The following is a 20159-nucleotide window of genomic DNA, read 5'->3' on the forward strand; positions in this document are numbered from 1 at the left end:
TAATCTCAGCTTGTTACCTGTATAAAAGACACCTGTCCACAGAAGCAATCAATCAATCAGATTCCAAACTCACCACCATGGCCAAGACCAAAGAGCTCTCCAAGGATGTCAGGGACAAGATTGTAGACCTACACAAGGCTGGAATGGGCTACAAGACCATCGCCAAGCAGCTTGGCGAGAAGGTGACAACAGTTGGTGCGATTATTCGCAAATGGAAGAAACACAAAAGAACTGTCAATCTCCCTCGGCCTGGGGCTCCATGCAAGATCTCACCTCGTTGAGTTGCAATGATCATGAGAACGGTGAGGAATCAGCCCAGAACTACACGGGAGGATCTTGTCAATGATCTCAAGGCAGCTGGGACCATAGTCACCAAGAAAACAATTGGTAACACACTACGCCGTGAAGGACTGAAATCCTGCAGCGCCCGCAAGGTCCCCCCTGCTCAAGAAAGCACATATACATGCCCGTCTGAAGTTTGCCAATGAACATCTGAATGATTCAGAGGAGAACTGGGTGAAAGTGTTGTGGTCAGATGAGACCAAAATGGAGCTCTTTGGCATCAACTCAACTCGCCGTGTTTGGAGGAGGAGGAATGCTGCCTATGACCCCAAGAACACCATCCCCACCGTCAAACATGGAGGTGGAAACATTATGCTTTGGGGGTGTTTTTCTGCTAAGGGGACAGGACAACTTCACCGCATCAAAGGGACGATGGACGGGGCCATGTACCGTCAAATCTTGGGTGAGAACCTCCTTCCCTCAGCCAGGGCATTGAAAATGGGTCGTGGATGGGTATTCCAGCATGACAATGACCCAAAACACACGGCCAAGGTAACAAAGGAGTGGCTCGAGAAGAAGCACATTAAGGTCCTGGAGTGGCCTAGCCAGTCTCCAGACCTTAATTCCATAGAAAATCTGTGGAAGGAGCTGAAGGTTCGAGTTGCCAAACGTCAGCCTCGAGACCTTAATGACTTGGAGAAGATCTGCAAAGAGGAGTGGGACAAAATCCCTCCTGAGATGTGTGCAAACCTGGTGGCCAACTACAAGAAACGTCTGACCTCTGTGATTGCCAACAAGGGTTTTGCCACCAAGTACTAAGTCATGTTTTGCAGAGGGGTCAAATACTTATTTCCCTCATTAAAATGCAAAAATCAATTCATAACATTTTTGACATGCGTTTTTCTGGATTTTGTTGTTGTTATTCTGTCTCTCACTGTTCAAATAAACCTACCATTAAAATTATAGACTGATCATTTCTTTGTCAGTGGGCAAACGTACAAAATCAGCAGGGGATCAAATACTTTTTCCCCTCACTGTAGGTCTTCACATTTACACAGGAAGGTGACAGTCTAGTCATCCCTTTGAACTGAGGATGAAACCTTATTGAAGCTGATGAAGTGTGTTAGCACACCAGCCAATCGTCCACCCACACACAAAAACATTTCAGGTAGAAAAAAGACAGGCTTGATGCATCAGTGGTTCAAGTGAGTTCAAGGCTCACATGGGCAGACAGATGGAGGATGCTCAATGTTGATTTATTTTGATAACCAACATTTTCATGTCAGATAATATTCAACAGGTTAGAAATACAGGAGCCAAAACAGTGAATATCTCATTCTCTGTGAACCAATCACTTTAACTAAGTTTACCTTTTCTATCCATTATAAAGGAATTTAAAAAGCATCATGACACATGTTCCATGTAGCTTATGTAATGACATCTATGGGGAAGGAAAGGGTCATTATTGTTGTCATACTGTTCTATACCCACCTAAACTTAGCATACGCGTCAGACACACAGAATGCCACATCGATTGATGTCTGGGGGCCAGCAGTGAGTGTAAAGTGACAGCAGACTGGCACAGGGCAATTGCGTGACGCTGAAGTGGTGTAATGGTCAAGCCAGCGGTCAAGTCCATCTCTGAATTGCTGTAATGAAGTCGGGTCTAATTATTTTGGCTGATGGAACTCTGCCCCTAAACAGGACTCTAATTATGGCCCTGCTGCAGCTCCCTGACTGCTGTGCTATGTCACGCCCTGGGATACGGAGGGATGATACCACACACACACACACACACACACACACAAACATCCCCGGGGCTATGCTCATCTGGTATTATGCTATAACTGACTGTGGGGGAATTATGCTCTAGTAGTTATCATCTAAAATTACAACCCTCCATGTCTCCTTCGGACCAAGGACAAACTATTTTAGATGTTGACAAACTAACTCGAGCGATTTAGAGCTTGGTTTCACACATCTTTATCATGTTTTATCATATTGATGTGTTTTAGTGTCTTTATTGTCTTACTCTAAACACCAGGAGCAATATTTTTCCAATTAAAATTCCCATTATATCTGTATCTTCAAAGTAACATTTACACCACATCCTTGTCAGTGAAGTATTCCCCAGGTTACTATCAACTCTAAACATATGTTGTGTTATCTGAACACAGTGTAATTAGCTTCACATCAATACACCATTATTTAAGCTGTCATGTCCCCACATCCCAGAGGGAACTGGTGGGCCATCATTAAGTAAACACTACAGATATATTTTAGTAGCTTGAGGTCTTAATGTTTTCTCAAAAATTCTATACAAGGCAATACATGTTTCCCACTGAATTTGTTTTTTGCACTCTCTGCACTACCAGAAATCTATGCCAGAAAATGATATGGTAAAAGACTCACCGCAATGCATAATTTATATGGTGCACTGCATTGTAAAAGAGAAGATTGAGAACATTAAGCCCGGAGGAACAAGATTGCATTGTTGTTCACTTGAAAAGTGTGATGACAACACAAATAGCAGCATGTAGAAACTGTTGCATTTGTCAAGGTAGATACGTGTTGTCTCAAGATTCAAATAACTTTTTAGACAAGAGATTAATTTATTTTATATAAAGCAACACTGATGTGTATAACAGCAGAGATGGAACAGGTTCTCAGATATTGAAATCATATATTCCCTGTTTGATTCACTAAAGCACATTTAGTCGTAAGATTATTCATAATCTACTAAGCATTTACTCCATGAACGCTGTGCGTGACCCTGACAAAGCGCTCATATCACTGTTTCCCAGCTACCTAGCTGGAGGGCTGGACTGTGAGGTCGCTATCAGACACTCCTGCCTACAGGGGGCTCTCTATTTTGTCTATGTGATGGTCCAATTTTCCCAGGACCAGAGGGGCAATGTGAATAACCCAGCTAGCACATTTGGTTCCTTGGAAGTTGTGGGAATGTCCGTTTTTTGGTTTCCCATTGGTTCTGGGAATGAAGCCATACGTTTCCTGACCGGTAAAATTGAGAGTTTTTTTTAACGTTCTGAGAACGGAAGTGAACATTTTGCCTGTTCTGGGAACGCACATTTTTAGGTTGCAGGGAGGTTCTGAGAACATTTTACTATGGTTCCCTGAAAGTTTTCCTGTGAGGTTTTATTAACATTCTGAGAGCAGAAATTATAGGTTATTTGAAAGTAATTAAATAATGTTCTGAGAACATGTTTCAATAAGACTTTTAATAACACAACTAGCTTAGTTTGGGTTAACTGTTTCAAACATGTATTTTTTATTGTGGTACGGCGTCAGTGAGATTCAAACCATGATCTTCTGTTGTCTATCCATGGAATTAGTACACTGCACCACCAGGATGGCGCTAGCATGAATTTTTAAAAACTCATACAAAGCTGTTAATTTTTGTCTATTCAAACGGACCACATTTCAAAGGAAACAAGCATTCATTAAGATCAGGTGTGGCCAATTAGTGGGTGCAGCCAACACACCTGAACACACTTAACAAGATAGAGAATTGACAGAGTTTTGGTGACACTGAGAACAGAATGTAGTACGTTTTTAAATAACATTCTTAAAACATGATTTAAATGTTACTAATGTTTTCTTTGGTTTTTATGGAGGGTTTTCTTAATGTTCTGAGAACATGAGGAAACCTGCAGAAAATGTTATGCTGAAATACTGAAATTCCCACAGAACATTGATTCTTAGCATTCTCTGAACAATTTGAGAACATTATTTTAAATAGAACCATGAGGAAACCTGTAGGAAACGTTATGCTGAAATACTGAAATTCCCACCTCAGAATGTTATGTGCTAGCTGGGTATCCTGCACCATTCCCAGAACGTTGTGGGAAGGTTGTATGCAAAATAACCATAGGACAACCACGCTCTCACCAAGCACTAAGAAACATATGGTTCTCAGAACATTATGTACTAGCTGGGAATATAGTATTTTTCAGGGAAGGAAGACAATTACCCTCTATCAACGACAACTACATTAATGATTTATCAGAGGGTAAAGGTTGTGCAGTAGTTATTCTCTGTGTGTATTGCAAAATCTACCCTTCCCTCTCTGCTTTATGTGCCATCCTGGTCATCGCTGTGCGTGACCAGAGAGATGACAATCCATTGCAGGGAGAATCAGTCAGACAACCGTAGTCACAACCAGATGAACCTTCATACACAATGTCATCAAAGCTTTTGTACAAGTTACCTGGTGTGCTTCTGTTTCTAATCTCCCTGAACAAACCACACTGTAGAGGGTAAAAATAACATTGATGTCATTCTGCTACCTGATTAGAATCATCAGGTAACCTGAATAGACTGTCTGCCTCTGCCCTTCTCTGCTTTCTCTTCTCAGACCGTGTATCCACTTTATTGACCTGTGCAGAGTCATCAACCACAGCTCTTATTGCACGGACACTGGACGGATATTCAAATAGTTTGTAGTCTGTTAAACACTCTCTGAGACAGAGCCATGGTAAACACGAGCAACATCTTCTAAGAAGTGGATGGCCTTTAATTATTTATTTTTATCACCATTCATTGAAAAAGTCAACTTCTCGTATCACAATTCATAAATTGACTAAAGGGCTATTGATCTGAGGCGATATGTCATTTTATAGACCACAGTGTTCTGGACAAGATTGACCCTGCAGAGTTTAGTTTATTCTGAGGCAATTTGATGAAAACAGACATACAGCATGGGAGTGGATCGTACAAATGTAATGTACCTCAGTAAGTACGTACACTGAGTGTACAAAACATTAGGAACACCTTCTCTTTCCATGACATAGACTGACCAGGTGAATCCAGGTGAAAGCTATGATCCCTAATTGATGTCACCTGTTAAATCCACTTCAATCAGTGTAGGTGAAGGGGAAGAGACAGGTTAAAGAAATATTTTTAAGCCTTGAGACATGAATTGTGTGTGTGTGCCATTCAGAGGGTGAATGGGCAAGAAAAAGTATTGAAGTGCCTATTAACGGGGTGTGGTAGTAGGTTCCAGGCGCAACGGTTTGGGTGTGTCAAGAACTGCAACGCTGCTGGGTTTTTCACGCTCAACAGTTTCCCGTGTGTATCAAGAATGGTCCACCACCCAGAGGACACTCAGTCAACTTGACACAACTGTGGGAAGCATTGGAGTGAACATCGGCCAGCATCCCTGTGGAACGCTTTTAACACCTGTAGAGTCCATGCCACGACGAATTGAGGCTGTTCTGAGGGCAAAGGGGGGTGCAACTCAATATTAGGAAGGTATTCCTAATGTTTGGTACACTCAATGTATTTTTCATATCAGCGAGAAATAAGAATAAAAAAAGGTTAAATTACTACACACACCTTTTATAGGGTTAGGGTTAGTGTTCCCACATGGCCATATCTCCACGTTACAGTGCTTGTTTTAACGGAAGACAGAGGCGACCACCTGTGCTACTTATACCGTGGCTACACCTTGAGGTAGTTGTCAGATCATAGATGATTATACTGTACATGTTCATAGCATAGTACATAGTCATGACTCATGTCTTTCATGAGCATATGAAAAGAAGTCAAACCAACAGATGGTAACTGGGAGGGCTTTTGCAACAGTTCACCTAACATGACTCTTGATAGGCTTCCAGACCTCCAGCTACTGCATCTGTCACTTCCTGTTGTTTGTGCAAATACGATTAAGAAGCTCTGTTGAAATAACAATCAAAGCTGTTCAGGGATCACCTCCCACCCCTACACAGTTGAACAAGAGTCTTTGTCACTAAACATGAAATGGTGCACAGGCTCATTTAATCCATGTTAGACATTCATTTTCATATGATGACAGCACGTCACATTGAATTGGCCATCATTGTTATCTGAAATTATGATCGAATATGGTTATCTAATATAACATCCTTTGCTTTGAGGCTTGTACTCAAATATAGATTTCTGTGCATAAATTCAGCCTTCAGGACCATGCCTCAGGACTACCTGGCCTGACGACTCCTGGCTGTCCCCGTCCCCAGTCCACCTGGTCGTGCTGCTGATCCAGTTTCTGCTGTTCTGCCTGCGGCTATGGAACCCTGACCTGTTCACCGGACCTGCTACCTTATCCCGGACCTGCTGTTTCGACTCTCTCTCTCTCATGAGGTGCTGACCTGTTGCACCCTCTATGACCACTGTGATTATTATTTGTCCCTTTTGGTCATCTATGAACATTTGAACATCTTGAAGAACGATCTAGCATTGATTGCCATATATTCTTATCTCCACCGGCACAGCCAGAAGAGGACTGCTCACCCCACAGAGCCTGGTTCCTCTAGGTTTCTCCCTTGGTTCCTGCCTTTTCTAGGGAGTTTTTCCTAGCCGCCGTGCTTCCACATCTGCATTGCTTGATCTCTGGGGTTTTAGGCTCGGTTTCTGTATAAGCACTTTGTGATAACTGCTGTTGTAAAAAGGGCTCTATAAATACATTTGATTGATTGATTGATTGATTGATTGATTGAACGTGAAAAACCAAGCAGTGTTGCAGTTCTTGACACAAACAAGTACGCCTGGCACTTACTACCATACCTTGTTCAAAGGCACTTCAATATTTAGTCTTGCCCATTCACCCTCTGAATGCCACACATACACAATCCATTGTCTCAAGGCTTAAAAATCCTTATTTAACCTGTCTCCCCCCCTTCATCTATCACTGATTGAAGGGGCTTTAACAAGTGATATTAATAAGGGATCATAGCTTTCACCTGGATTCACCTGGTCAGTCTGTCATGGAAAGAGCAGGTGTTCCTAATGTTTTGAACACTCAGTGTACGTTCCTTATGTTTCCAAAACCGTACCGCAAGCGATGCTTGTTTTGAGCAAGTGTCGGGGCTCTTAGCAAAAGTCCTCGGGGAAGAAGATACCTTCATCAATAGGCGCTAAAGGTAGCATCTATGAATGGGCTAATGTAAACAATGCATGGGAAGAGGATGCAGAGAAGGCTACACTAAAAGCACTACAAAATCACAAAATACTGAATATAAAAGCACTAACTAACCAATAACAGCACTGTCACTATCACAATATGTGGACCTACACGTGATAGATCTATTGATTTTATGAAAAGACAGATACTGACATGAGTGTTTCCTAGCCTACCTTTTTTTGTGATCCACTTGAGCTGTACCAACTTGTTTTTCAGATGTGATACGGCACCGCCACTTAGTGGTAGGCCTCGCCTACTTCCATTCCAGTTCAGGGACAGTTCAGGGCATTGCTCAGGAGTTGTACAGACTAAAGAAGGAAGAGGGCATGAGTGCGGACGTTTTGATTGCGACAAAATTGTATGTTTATGTTTTAACTCCTGATCTGAAAAGGCAGTATCCTTCTTTCTATTTCCATTTGGTTGCAACGTAGGCTAATTATAGTGAGTCGAGAGGAGCTAACAGACTGATTTACACGCTCGTTGCAAGTTGACAACAGTGTATCTGAATTGGCAAGTGTCATCATTGTAGCATTTCTCAATATGAAATGAAACAATGTACCGGCTGCCAATGTAACAGAACAATGCAACAGTTTTAGCAAGCTATTTAAAGTAAAGATGAACGCTCGCAGCAGTGTAAGACAAGTAATACCTAACACCAAGTTAGCCATTGATTTTAATTTAACTAGTCAAGTCAGTTAAGAACAAATTCTTACACCTTTCTTTGGCCTACACCGGCCAAACCCGGACGACGCTGGGACAATTGTGCGCCGCCCTATGGGACCCCCATCACGGCCGGTTGTGGGACAGCCTGGAATCGAAGCAAGGGGTCTGTAGTGACGCCTCAATCACTGAGATGCAGTGCCTTAGACCGCTGCGCTACTCGGGAGCCCAGGTAAGGGCTTGAGTGTGCTAGAATGGGCATGGTAGGGTTAGAATATAATCTATATAGGCTTTGTCTTATTTGAAATGAACTGCCCATGGCAATTATGGGATTATGTAGCCAATAGACATAGTCCAATATTGTTATTGCATCAATCAACCCAGTATATAGAATAATGTTGTCATATCAGTATTGAAAAAAGCTTTTGGGAGGGTTTGGTGATACACAAATTACAAAAAAATGTACCATTCAATTTATTGAACTTATGTGGTATGTTGTTATGAAATAATGTTTGTCCCCCCAGTTCAAAAAGAGCCCACCAAAGGTCCCATACAAAGCCATTGCACTGGCCACCTTCCTCTTCTTGATTGACTCTCTTTTGATCACCATTGGAGCCCTCCTATTGGCAGGATACTTTGAAGTCACAGTGAGTATGAATGTTGAGAGTCCATCTGTACATTCCTGTCATGTTTCACAACAGCACAACAAATAGATTTCACATACTTAGCTTTGACACATTCCAATGTGTTTCTTAGATCTAGATTTTTTTCCGGACTGTGCCCGTTCTCATCATTGAAATCCTGGTTTTCCTTCCAGGATTCTATCACATGCGGATAGCTTACTATGCATCGAAGGGCTACTGTGGTTACTCTTATGACATATCCCAGACTTTGATGACTGAGCCACTCCTAGCTGAGGCAACTCCTTTGTTATTTTCATATAACATTGTTGAATACAGTAAACAGACTGGGATCCAGGTTAGTCTTAAAGCAGATATCCCTTTGATGTTTATGTTCATCATGTAATGTCCATTCACTTTTTGTTCTTTGACTGGATTACCACCATTGTTCATTATGAATGACTACTATATTTAGATCAGATAGGTTTGTGTTATTGTTGCTAACAAAGAACATGCACATTTTTATTTACTTTATTTAATTTTTTGTATTAACCCATCCAGCTTTTTTGCTACATATGCATACATTTTACATATCACACTTTACATATACATTTTACATACATGGTACTTTTATATACAGTGATCACATAACAATAATACATAACCGAACATGAGCTCCTTAATCCCACCTCTCAGCCACTCTCAGCCCATCCCACCTATCACTGTAGACCACCCTCGATTTTTAGTTGACTGATCAATTACAAATGTGATTCTAGGATGCATTTTTTTAAATATTTTTTTAATGATTTTAAGTTTGAGGTATACAGCAAATTGTGTTCATGTATTCCAATAGTTATGGCCTCATGTGTAGGTATACCCACGCATATCTATAAAAGGGAAGGACATCATTTCTTTGCTGATCAAATACATAGCTGTGCTGTAAGGGTTTAATTTTATTGTCCAACTGAAAGCCCAAGACCAGATCAGTGTAACCATAAATAAATATACTCTCACTCTGCTTGGTACCCCCAACAGAACTTGAAAACTTGAAATGTCACTTGTGCTTTCCTGGAGGGTTCCTGGTAGGAGTATCTTAAGTGATTAATGCCAATCCTTTGATCTCCATATGGTGTGCTGCTAGGCCTGTGAGAGTCAAGAAGGAAAAGTAGTCACGCAATAATACAGAGCTCAAAGTGTCTGGTGTAGTTTTCTACTGGCAGAGTTTGAGAGGCATTGTCACTTGCAATGAAGTCAGTAGTGTATCCATATATTCAATGGAAAGGCATTTGTGGTTGTGCACCAGCTCCAATAAAGACTGTATCATGAACAACTGTCTCCACTTGTGTGTCAACTCACGCCCCCCTGTGGTGTGCCAACGTTTACTTTGTGGGTAAAAAAACAAACCCAATATTCTACAGACAACCATTGATGTTGTCTGAACCAAAAATGTAAGATCTGTGAGTGTGAGAGCTGTTACTTATTTGATATTTTTTGGGTCAATGGTGCTACTGGTAGTGTAGTTACAAGTCTACTGAAGTTTTGCCTAAATCAACTGGGTAGGGAGTTGCTACTAGGGCAGGTCTAGGATCAGTTTACCCCAACCACTCCAGACCCCAAACAAAGCAAAGTTCACAGACATTACATGGAGTTCTTTACGGGAAACGCTGTTGCATTTATTCAAAATTTATCCCACTCCCATATTGATTGGCAAAAATGTGTGGTGAAAGTATTTTGTTGTAACTTTGTGTGACAAAGTAGCCTATTTTCTCCCAGTAATAACGGCTTTATTGATAATTGAATATACACGGAAAGACACATGGAGAAGAACAAAAGCTTAATGCAAGGACTTTTTGATAACATTTTGACCCTTTAAAAAATGTATAACGTGGATATGCAACATTACATTGCCATTGTCTATGGACGTGTTCCGTTGCATAACATTTGTCTTTTTTCAGGGACCCCGACACGTCCTCTATACGTTGGACGTTCCAACGAAAATGCGCTTTTGTATGGAGCGCTCAAACTGAGTGCATGTGGTAGGGAGGAGAAAGATACGAGGAAGGGACGAAACCGCGAGGAACGTAGTAGATGAATATACGACTATACTCTGTCTACACACTCCATCATTGCAGTGGGGGAACTGAGGGGTACACATCATTTTGGTTTTTTTTGAGTAACGTATAACTTAAATGTGCTTTATGGATTCGGAGAGTATTTTTCTACTGCTCCTTTTTACAACACTTTGGGTAACTTTGGACAAAGCAACACGAAGAAGAGCAATATAAAAGTATGCTCGGAAACTTTGAAAGGATTCTAAACCCATCTAGGTACTTCTTACGTTTTTCTCTTATCTTTATATGGGATTTATAACCTGAGAATTGAATGAGATAGTGCTACAGCTAAATCTACTAGTAGCGTTTCCTACAACTTCCCTGGTTGTGTTTAGCAACAATTATGCAGCGCGCGTGAAAGTCTGTCTGCCACCCTTTTATAAAATATGCGACCACCTGCCTTTGTCGAACACCTGCATTTTTAAGGCAATCTTATCAAACTTTAGAATAACTAATGAAAGCCCAAATACGTCAACCTGCGTGCAAAAAAAAAGCAAAGGACCTGATGGACTGATTCTATTCTGGTCAAGTCAGAGAAGTGCCTCAAGCAAGGTAAAGGGACTTTAAATCGGGCGCATCCTACATGTGAATAACGGCCTATGTGAGTTACACATGGGGTCGACTTTTAATGCACATGTAAATAGGGGCCATTCACTTATAATAGACTATTATATTAAATGTTTTTATTTCACAAACACACAATTCCTCATTCTAGTTTTAGTCGAGACAAAAATTATGCCGTTGTAGGCTATACTTTTGTCTCCTGTATTTAAGCGACCATGGAAACAGTCTGACAAGCAGAATGTCCCCTGTAGTGCATTGTGTTGACGTCCGTTCTTGTTGATTATTTAGCTCGTGACATGTTTATTTATCCACTGGTAATTAATTACAGGTTGATGATTTCTTTAGCGTGCGTTAGCATTTACTGTAAGTGAACGTTTAGAACCAGCCAGATTATTCATAGCCTTCAGTAAATTAAGATGAATTAATACATTACATCAATGCATACTGAGAACAATGGTCAATCAATCACAGCAGAATGGTAATTTTTTATTGAGGTTGGGTCGCTTTCCTATCAGTCCAGGTGACTGCACATCAGACAAAAGAGGCACCTGTTTTTGCCTGATATGGAGACTACGACATGGGTCATCGTTGTAAACAAACCATCTAGTTACTCTAATTGAGCTCTAAAGTAACAATTACAGAAATGTTTTCTGATAGTTGATTTCATTCCCATTCTTTACTTATTTATTGCATTCAGATATCAGCCTGACTGCTACACATTATCTTTTTCATTATGTTTGGAAACGGATCAATCAGAACAGCATCTGCTACTAAACCCTCACATCGCAATTGGAGGTCCCATCCCCCAACGTGGATGAAGGCAAAAACCCAACAAAATATGATGCATATTTTCTTACTTCATACTCTGAATGAGTCGCCAGTTCAATCCACACATGGTTATTGAGAGTGACTTCATTCTGAAAGACCATGCATTGTGTCTTTCATTTCTTCTGCTTGACATGGGTATGAGTTTGATACTGGATATCCTCACTTGGAGCACTGTTGGCACTGTGGCGCTTCATGAGTCATCATGACACAAGGGCATCATTGATGCAAAAAAGTTTAGTTCTCTACTATGGCACTTATTTCATGATGTAGTAACGTTTCCATTATAACATAGTGATGGGGTATTGTTATTGCTAATTGTGTAGATTTAAATTGCTTACTCAGGGTTTTGACCATTGTGACCGAAGTCCAACTGTAAAGCTCAGTTCATCCATGGGCCTTAGTGATTTACCAGACTCTGTGGTTCAATGTTCTGCACACTTGTTTAGAGAAGGTCTAACTTTTTACACTGTTTTAAAATTACTTATTTAGTATTGAGGTGTAATAAAGTTTTGGTTTCTTGCATGGATTTGAATCAAAACCGCTTTATAGTTTTTAGGAAAACCTAAAGGAGATTAGAGACAGGGAGCAAAGAAAGACCATTGTATAGACAGCCATTTCCATCTGCATTGTTGTTGGCAACTCTGAATGTGTTCCTCAGTCTTAGACGGTAAGAGTTGACCTGGTTAGGTACAAATGAACCTCCAGAATCAAATGGGTTCTTTAGTGTTATTTTAGCTTTCTTTGGATCAACCAAGACATTGGGGTAGCATCTTGATTTTGTCTCTCACCTTCTAACAAAGCTGACGTGGTCATTGCGTGTGAAGTATTCTAGCTCAGGTGCAGCAGTCAGCTATCTATGCCTTGAGACACTTTCTGTTCACCTCAGTTCAGTGTCTGTAAGCAGCTTTATGTCCCCAAGGTTTGGCCTGAATTAGGGTTTGCCTGGTCACCAGAGGTCATGGGGTGGGACAAACCACTAAAGGGCTGGTGGCTTTAAAGGAGGATGTCAGTACACAACATATAGACATAATGGGTCTCAACTGATGCCAGGCTGATCCACTTCTCCACTGAGGGTTTTATAGGCTTGATAAGAAACACACTTCTGGAGAGGCAAAATAGCACATTCCAAATGAAGTATTTCACTGTACTTGTGCATGTGACAATACAACTTGAAGTTGAACTTGATATCAGAGTGGAAATGGTGGAACCTTCAGACCTTTTCAGAAGTAGGAAATGTTTCCTCCAATGTCTCTTTTTCAGTTACATCTTGAAATAAGAGTTTGGTCACAGTAATCCCTCATTGGGTCAGTAAAGTTTAGATTGTTGGCCTAAACCCTTTTCTTCTATGAATTAGTCTTGTGGCCTGTTCTGAGGCCATGGCCCAAGCAGGATTAACCAGGATTACTAAGAAAGTAATACAGCTGCTTATCAGTTCCATCTCTGTCACCACCATCACTGATGGGCCTTGGCCGCTAGGCCGAAATGATTTTCTTAGCATGTATTGCCAGATGAGTGAAAGTAGAGAGTAAGACAGATGGATAGTGTCAAGTTGATTTTTCATGAGTTTGAGGTACACATTCACAATTTAGTCTGGGTGTGATTCTAGCTGCAAAGCTGTGATCTCAATGGAAATCCTTTTGGTCTGAACTTCACCTTCTTTTTACAGGTCTGCTTTCAGTGGGCTCACTACTGGCCTGGCCTGGGGGGGATTATTTCCCTCCACGTTTCCACCTCTTCACCTCTTAATGCAGGGCTCTTCAAACTGTGTTGCATCCTACCTGCTGGTATGAGATCTGTCTTGGCCCTGTTCATTGTCTGCTCCCTTAGCTCTACTGCAAGTGTGTGCCGCGCACGCTGTGCCACATTTGGATGGGATAAACCGTCCATGTTATTTATAATGCGATCAAAATGGCAAGCATCCCTGTAAACAGAAGGATCTAGAGGGTTAGGGTATAGTATTTGCTGACATGATTACAACTCTTTACTGAGGAGTAGACACAACAGTCTTGATAGATTATATATTTTATGTATGATGGCTCTCTCACAGGTGATGGATGGAAGGGGAGAGGTTTGGTATAGTGCATCTGTCAGCTGGATCAAAGACTGTCAGTCTGCTAGGGCAAGCAGTGCCAAATAAGAAATGCACCAACTGTTTGTACAAGCATATCCAGGACAGTGTGCTGCTGACAGATGCCCTTTAACTTTATTTCTAATTTGATTACACTATTAAGGTTGGGAGCGGCAGTACTGGATTAGACTAGGTGTTCACAAGGGTGCAGTTCTAGGTAATTTGTCTCATTGAAGTCCACTAAGAGATGCAACTAGTCTTAACGAGGTTAAAAATCCTTACACTGTCATTACAAAGGAACATTTAAAATGTAAGTGTGTATTAGTCTACTGCATTGATTGCCAGACTTATGGGAGCAAAGACCCAGACTATACGAGTGTCTGTGGTTGTGTATCAGCTTACTCAGTTTGACAGAACGGTCCGGATCACCCTCAATGGCTTCTTAGACTAGCTCCCCAGACCCCTTGTTCATCTGCTCCCTGTATTGGCAGAGCTGCATTTGTCTGCTGTTCAGGACTGTGTAAGAGGGGCTTAGCTACCACTCATTCCCAACCCTCTAAACTAAAGTCAGGTTCTAGTCATAGGAACTTAAGTTACTGTTGGGTAATAAGGACATCATCCAAAAGTAGACATCTAATCCAATAATTCATAATAATTGACTAGGTGTATTTGTATGAAACCAGCTACTCAAAAAACTAAAAGAAAAACTATTGTTGAGCAGCTCCCATAATTGCAATGATGTCTCTTGACAATATGCTTTCAGAAAGAACACTGAGTCCTCTGTTTAGTTTAAAATAGTGCGATAGTCATTGTAAATGCACCCAATTTTATTTTCTATTATGATAGGAAAGGCACTTTACATTATGCAAGATTGTGTACTGTGCATCAGCAGATGACTAGCCCTGTCATTTTACATACATACTATAAGTGACCTATGTAACCCCTCATTACTACATACGATGTATGTAGCATCTTGAGCTAAACTTGTAGGCCTCATTTGTTTGCATTTAGATTAAAGGACTTTGTGCCTTGTTCTGTTGCCATGGGAAACAGGTCATACCTGAAGCCACAGAATAGTGGTGGGGGCTGTCCTCTGTCTCTCCTGTCTACACCTGTAGACTTTGACCCCTAAAGGCTCTCTCTGCAGGGTCGGTAGTCTGGACACTCCCCTGTCAACGGCTCTCTCACAGCTCTGCCCTATTCACTATACCTGAGGTGAAACCACATACAGTTGCAGTCGGAAGTTTACATACACCTTAGCCAAATACATTTAAACTCAGTTTTCACAATTCCTGACATTTAATCCTAGTTAAGATTCCATGTTTTAGGTCAGTTAGGATCACCACTTTCTTTTAAGAATGTGAAATGTCAGAATAATAGTAGAGAGAATGATTTATTTCAGCTTTTATTTCTTTCATCACATTCCCAGTGGGTCAGAAGTTTACATACACTCAATTAGTATTTGGTAGCATTGCCTTTAAATTGTTTAACTTGAGTCAAACGTTTCGGGTAGCCTTCCACAAGCTTCCCACAATAAAATGGGTGAATTTTGACCCATTCCTCCTGACAGAGCTGGTGTAACTGAGTCAGGTTTGTAGGCCTCCATGCTCGCACACGCTTTTTCAGTTCTGCCCACAAATGTTCTATAGGATTGAGGTCAGGGCTTTGTGATGGTCACTCCAATACCTTGACTTTGTTGTCCTTAAGCCATTTTGCCACAACTTTAGAAGTATGCTTGGGGTCATTGTCCATTTGGAAGACCCATTTGCGACCAAGCTTTAACTTCCTGACTGATGTCTTGAGATGTTGCTTCAATATATCCACATAATTTTCCTTCCTCATGATGCCATCTATTTTGTGAAGTGCACCAGTCCCTCCTGCAGCAAAGCACCCCCACAGCATGGTGCTGCCACCCCTGTGCTTCACGGTTGGGATGGTGTTCTTCAGCTTGCAAGTCTCCCCCTTTTCCTCCAAACATAACGATGGTCATTATGGCCAAACAGTTATATTTTTGTTTCATCAGACCAGAGGACATTTCTCCAAAAAGTATGATCTTTGTCCCCATGTGCAGTTGCAAACCGTAGTCTGGCTTTTTTATGGTGGTTTTGGAGCAGTGGCTTCTTCCTTGCTGAGCGGCTTTTCAGGTTATGTCGATATAGGACTCGTTTTACTGTGGATATAGATACTTTTGTACCTGTTTCCTCCAGCATCTTCACAAGGTTCTTTGCTGTTGTTCTGGGATTGATTTGCACTTTTCGCACCAAAGTACGTTCATCTCTAGGAGACAGAATGCGTCTCCTTCCTGAGTGGTATGACGGCTGCGTGGTCCCATGGTGTTTATACTTGCGTACTATTGTTTGTACAGATGAACGTGGTACCTTCAGGCGTTTGGAAATTGCTCCCAAGGATGAACCAGACTTGTGGAGGTCTATAATTTTTTTTCTGAGGTCTTAGCTTATTTCTTTTGATTTTCCCATGATGTCAAGCAAAGAGGCACTGATTTTGAAGGTAGGCCTTGAAATACATCCACAGGTACACCTCCAATTGACTCAAATGATGTCAATTAGCCTATCAGAAGCTTCTAAAGCCATGACATCATTTTCTGGAATTTGCCAAGCTGTTTAAAGCATAGTCAACTGAGTGTATGTAAACTTCTGACCCACTGGAATTGTGATACAGTGAATTATAAGTGAAATAATCTGTCTGTAAACAATTGTTGGAAAAATAACTTGTGTCATGCACAAAGTAAGTGTCCTAACTGACTTGCCAAAACTATAGTTTGTTAACAAGAAATTTGTGGAGTGGTTGAAAAAGTTTTAATGACTCGAACCTAAGTGTATGTAAACTTCCGACTTCAACTGTACTTGTTGCAAAGCACCAACTATAAGTCTGGAGAAACTCTGGAGAATTTGGCAGGTGATATTAGTGCCTATAGGTGATAAGAGTGTAGAAAGAGCTATCCAAAATAAACATTTTAGCAGTCAAATTAGAATTCCCTCAATAGCAGCAGCATGAGATGAGAGGAGGTTGGTTGGCTGGGTGCTCGTTTGGATGCCATGTGGCTGGATGATGAATAACTGCTACATAGGAAGACCATTTCTACCTCAGAGAATGATGCAGTGCTGTGCAATCAGTTCCAGTGACAAGCAATAGTGTGTTTCTGTCACTTTGCAGGGATGATGACACAATAGCTAGTGCACTGAGAAGGAAAAAAACTGAATGGCACGGGGATTGTTCTATTTCATTTGGCATTTCATGCGTAAGACAGGAACCAGAGGACATCATTATTGCTTCCATCTCCGTCCTTTCAAAAACATTTTGTGAAATAATTGTTGTTGCCCCTTTTCCAATCATAGAGGAGAGACTTTTGTTTTGGTTATGACATAGCCTATGTAGCCATTTCTGCTACTCTTGTATAATAACGTCATTAATACCTTGCCCCCAAATCAGTGATGAATATCACACTGATTAAACAAACTCAGGACAGATGCCATACCCATATCAGCCAAGTGCAAATTATAACAATATCCTTATACCTATTCTTCTCAGATCTGTTTACTATGTCAGATTACTCCTATGAGACCAAAGGCTCTATTTTAACAAACCTAATGCAATGGTAAATCATAGCGCTGGCGGTACCGTTATAGGTTCGGGGGTGTTTCAGAAATACTTGTGCTATTTTACAACCGCGAAAGAGCTGGGTTTTGATTAATAAACAAGTTGTGGGTGTGTCAAGGATTGGCTCTTCACTGGGCAATCAGAACGTCCTCCATGGCTAAATATGTGGTTGTCAATTGTATCAATGCCTACGTGCAAGGAAGATTCTCAAAAACATCAGCCATTGATACAGCATTATAGGAAGACTGAATAGTTTGGAGTGTGTCTTTGGTAATCGAGTGAGTGGCGCTCTTTGAAAATGGGGATGGATAGCCTACTTCAGGGTTAAGCAGCTAGATTCAGCCGCGGGCCAATTTTTTTTTTTCTGAGTGGATATCACGACTCAGGATATGACACAGATGCAGACACAGGAGGTGGATAGTACAGTTCTCAGAATATTTATTATACAAGGGGACAGGCCAAGGCAGGTCGAGGGCAGGCAGAGGTCAGTAATCCAGGGCAGAGTCAATAAGGTACAGAACGGCAGGCAGGCTCAGGGTCAGGGCAGGCAGAATGGTCAGAACCAGGAAGACAAGAAAACAGCAACTAGAAAGACTCGAAAACGGGAAAACACACTGCTAAGACTTGACGGGACAAGATTAACTGGCAACAGACAAATAGAAAACACTGGTATAAATACACAGGGGATAATGGGGACAAATGGGAGACACCTGGTGGGTGGTGGAGACAAGCACAATACAGGTGAAACAGATCAGGGCGTGACAGTGGATGGTCGGGGGGCAAACATAATTATAATAATTTGTACACTGCCAATTGACCACAACTAATCTCAAAAAGAGATTGTATTTGAAAATAACAATCATTTCATACCTTGATTACATTGAGACACGATCACATATCTCTTTTTTTTATTCGTGGGAATACTTGGGGACAGATTTCCCAAAATTACACTCATTTTTAGCTGAATTCCTGGTGATTTTAGTCTTTTTTGACCAAAAAACTAAAAATAAATCACTTGCGGGCTGGTTTTGGCCCGCGGGCTGCCTATTGCCAACCCCTGGCCTACTTGAACAAGCGAAATTCAGATATGTGAATTGTGAGGGCAAAAACCTCCAAGCAGTAGACCATTTAAAACCCCTTTATTCATAGGGTACTTTTGGCTAATGGCCAGGATAAAAAGACTCACCTATGCGATACTGCTAAACCAGCATTGATTAAGGGGAGGGTAGGCTATGCTTGGTTTTTAATCAAATTAAACGAAATGGGGGGAAACCTATATATTTTTTATGTTTCTAAAAACGAGATTCACTGGCACAAAAGGCATATCTCTCCTTCAATGGGCACTGTGTGTCATGGCTGGATAGGCCAAGGACACACCTCAAATATTGCCACCCCTCCCATCTCAGCGCAGGGAAATTGCCAAACCTGGCGTTAGGGCTGGAAAATGCCAGTGGGCCAGTTTTTATATGATGAAATTGCAAATTAACGTGCGACACTTGCGCCTCCTTAGCACCAGCCGAAAATAGAGCCCCAAATTTGTCACGTGAGTTGAGTTGGAATATCTGTTGTTAGCTTTCCAAAAATAGCCTCCTTATATTAGTGTAATTAACTTACACTAGTGATAAGCTGGTATTAGTGGCTCTGAATAAAGTGTGTGGGAGAATACAGTGTGTGTGTGTGTGTGTGTGTGTGTGGGGGGGGTCATTCCATTATTGTCTAAGAAAGGGAAAGGAGAAAACTTAAATTGTAGATGATTTTAAGCTGTAGGTTGCAACCTTAACACATCTCGGGCCAGACAGTGCAGCACAGATTCAGTTTTCCGAGCTTTATTGACCCTTTATATTGTCAGGCTCTAAACATTTTTCTTTCTAGGAAATTGATTATTGAGCAGTCTGGTTACAGTAATATCCGGTTCACATTCAGTGGATCGGAGCAATACTGCACAATGTCAATGAAATTATTTTCAAAAACTGTGGACGATCATTTTTTACATTGAAACTCAAGAGGAGAGATTAATTGAAAGTGCATTGAAGACTAGACTGGGGTTGGGATGATGAGATAGAGCCAGTCAGTAAACAGAGATGTCCCTGGTGTTTTCCTCTTGCATGTGTCACCTGTCTATAGCTGTTAGCCCAGTTAGCATGAGACGAGACCTACAGTATGAGCTGAACCAATCAGAGGCAGAAGATAAATCTATTTGACCGTATCAGTGACAGGGACACACACGCACACACACACACACACAGGGCATGATGTCCACCAGTGGTGGTCAGTGCCGTTTAAGATGAGGGAGGACAATTTTTTTTTTCATGAGCATGGCCTTATTTCTATTACAGCATATTGGATGACTGTCATTCATATTCCATTCACCCAGTTCAATGTAACAGCGATAGGTTTAGGCTACTACATGATACTTGAATTTTCCCTATACCCACCATGAGGTTGCTACA

General features: G+C 41.2%; 1 protein-coding gene and 1 long non-coding RNA gene across 2 annotated transcripts in view; both read left to right on the forward strand.

Moving 5' to 3' along the window:
* The first annotated feature begins 8088 nt into the window (after nt 1-8088).
* On the forward strand, nt 8089-9104 carry LOC121584158. The gene is made up of 3 exons (XR_006003667.1): nt 8089-8132; nt 8425-8547; nt 8718-9104. It is a non-coding gene; the product is annotated as an uncharacterized LOC121584158 (long non-coding RNA).
* A 1439-nt stretch (nt 9105-10543) lies between these two features.
* The window catches only part of igsf9b (immunoglobulin superfamily, member 9b), a 50025-nt gene continuing 40409 nt past the window's right edge, over nt 10544-20159 (forward strand). The window contains exon 1 of the mRNA XM_041900931.2: nt 10544-10847. The gene's annotated coding sequence lies outside the window, so the exon portion shown is untranslated. The remainder of the gene's footprint in view (nt 10848-20159) is intronic.

This window comes from Coregonus clupeaformis, chromosome 16 (assembly GCF_020615455.1).
Source record: "Coregonus clupeaformis isolate EN_2021a chromosome 16, ASM2061545v1, whole genome shotgun sequence".
Taxonomy (NCBI): domain Eukaryota; kingdom Metazoa; phylum Chordata; class Actinopteri; order Salmoniformes; family Salmonidae; genus Coregonus; species Coregonus clupeaformis.